The sequence below is a fragment of the Portunus trituberculatus genome, chromosome 12, assembly GCF_017591435.1.
Source record: "Portunus trituberculatus isolate SZX2019 chromosome 12, ASM1759143v1, whole genome shotgun sequence".
Classification (NCBI taxonomy): Eukaryota; Metazoa; Arthropoda; class Malacostraca; order Decapoda; family Portunidae; genus Portunus; species Portunus trituberculatus.
In genome coordinates this window covers 8522339-8524838 of record NC_059266.1, presented here as the reverse complement: position 1 = coordinate 8524838, position 2500 = coordinate 8522339, and the positions used below count along the sequence as shown (strand labels likewise).

Below are 2500 nucleotides of genomic sequence, written 5' to 3'. Positions count from 1 at the left end.
ACCCACCACCACCCCATCACCCCATCACCCCATCACCACCCCATCACCCCATCACCACCCCATCACCCCATCACCCCATCACCCCATCAGCAAGCCTCACCGTGGGCGTAGTGAGCCAGGAGATCGGTGACCACATCCCCCGGCGCTATTTGCAGTGCGGATATCCTGACGGAGTGACGCGCCCCGGTGTTGGCGCGGTGGTCCTGCAGGGCGCGGTACAGCCACCACACCGCTGTAGGCATCACCCCCAGACTGTGGCAGCTCTCCCCGCCCCCCAGCATGGTGTACGACTGACCTGTGGGGAAGAAAACGGGGAGTTAAGCTGGGGAGGAAAATTTTTTGGTGGTTTTGTGGTGTGGGAGGAGGTTTGTGAGGAAAAATGGTTTTGTGGTGTGGAAAATTTTTTTGTGGTGTGGGAGGAAATTTTGTGGTGTGGGAGGATTGTGGTTTTGTGGTGTGGGAGGAAAATTTGTGGTGTTGAGGTTTGTTGTGGTTTTGTGGTGTGGGGAGGAAAATTTTGTGGTTTTGTGGTGTGGGGAGGAAAATTTTGGTGGTTTTGTGGTGTGGGGAGGAAAATTTTGTGGGCGTTTTGTTAATCTGAGGAGGAAAATTTGGTGTTTGTTAGTGTTTGGAGGAAAATGGTTTGTCAGATAATGGTGAGGAAAAGTGTGGGTGATTTTGGAACCTGGAGAGGAAAAATGTAGTTCTTCCACTATCTCTCACTCTCTTTCTCTTCTCTCCCCTCTCCCTTCATCCCCTCTATTCCCCTCTTTCTTTTAATTGGGTGTATTTCCTCCCCTTCCTCTCTCTTCTTCTCTTTCCCCTCCTCTTTTTTTTCTCCTCCTCTTCCTCTTTCCTCCTCTCCTCCTCTTCTTATCTTTCCATTTTTCTTCTCCTTGTTTTACTTCCTCTTCTCTTTTCTTCTTCTGTTTCCCCTCTTTTCCCTCTTTCCTCCTCCTCTGGTCTCTCTCTACGTTTCCCTCGCTTTCTCTCTCTCTCCAATTCCTCTTTTTTCCCCTCATTGTTTGATTTTCTCTCCTTCTTCTTCTGTTTCCTCTCTTCCTTCTCTTCTTCACCTGTTTCCCCTCTTTCCCCTCTATCCCTCTCTTCTTTCACTCCCTCCACTTGTGTTTCCCCTTTTTTTCCCCTTCTTGTTTTACTTCCACTCCTCTGTTTCCTCCTGTTTCTCCTCCCACCTACTCTCCCTTGTTTCCCCTCACCCTCCCTCACTTCCCCTCACCCTCCCTCACTTCCCCTCACCCTCCCCTCACTCTCCCCTCACCCCCCCCCCACACAACACTGACCACCAGAGGAAAACTTTGGGTTCGCAACAACAGGGAAAGTTTGGAAAGGGAAAAAAGTGAGGGGAAAAGTGTTAAGTTGAAAGAGAATGAACGAAATGTGTCTAAAATGAGAGAGAGAGAGAGAGAGAGAGAGAGAGAGAGAGAGAGAGAGAGAGAGAGAGAGAGAGAGAGAGAGAGAAAGAAATTGGAAAAAAAACAAAACATAGACAAGAAAGAAAAATAAAGAAAAAAGAAAATGAAGGAAGTAAAACAAGAAATGAAAAACTGAAAGAAAAAAAAAAAACAAAGAAAAAAGAAAAAAATGAAGGAAGGAAAGAAGAATGGAAGGAAAAAAAATGACAATAAAGATGGACAAAGAAAATGGAGAAGGGTGAGGAAATAGAAAACGAGAGAGATAAAAAAGAAAATGGCTGTGTAATTAAGAAGAAGAAGAAGAAGAAGAAGAAGAAGAAGAGGAGGAAAAAGAAGAAGGAAGAGAAGGAAACTGGTCATAAAAGAAAATGGGATGAAGAAGATGGAGATAGGAGGAAGTGAAAAATGAAATATTGATAAAAAAAATAAAGAGGGAATTTATTTGAAGTTTTAGGAGGGAGCGAGGGGAAAAAAAGGGGAAAAAAAGGGAAATCCCGGCTCAGGAGGAAAATGGGGAGGAATTAGTTAGCGAAAGAAAACGAGGGGAGAGGAAAATAAGATATAAATTAAGAGGCGGAGGAATTTGTCTGTCTGTCTGTCTGTCTGTCTGTCTGTCTGTCTGTCTGTCTTGATTTGGGGAGTTTTTTAAAAAGTTGGAGGAAAATTTTTTTGAATGAAAGTTTTGAGTAAGTTTGAGATTCCACTGGTAGGTACTCTCTCTCTCTCTCTCTCTCTCTCTCTCTCTCTCTCTCTCTCTCTCTCTCTCTCTCTCTCTCTCTCTCTTCCACATCTGTTACTCCACACCTGCACATACCATTTGTCTCTCCACTTCCTCTACTCCACACCACCACTTCACTCCACACCTGTCATTCCACATCTGTCACTCCACACATGCTACTACACACCTGTCACTCCACTAATCACTCCACACCCGTCACTCCACTAATTACTCCACATACTACTATACCACATCTCTCACTCCACTTACCACTCCATACATGCCACACCTGTCACTCCACACCTGTCACTCCACACCTGTTACTCCACACCTGTCACTCCACACC

At 45.3% G+C, this 2500-nt stretch overlaps 1 pseudogene; it reads right to left on the bottom strand.

Moving 5' to 3' along the window:
• LOC123502630 overlaps positions 1–2500 on the bottom strand; it is a 91264-nt pseudogene that overhangs the window by 44464 nt on the left and 44300 nt on the right.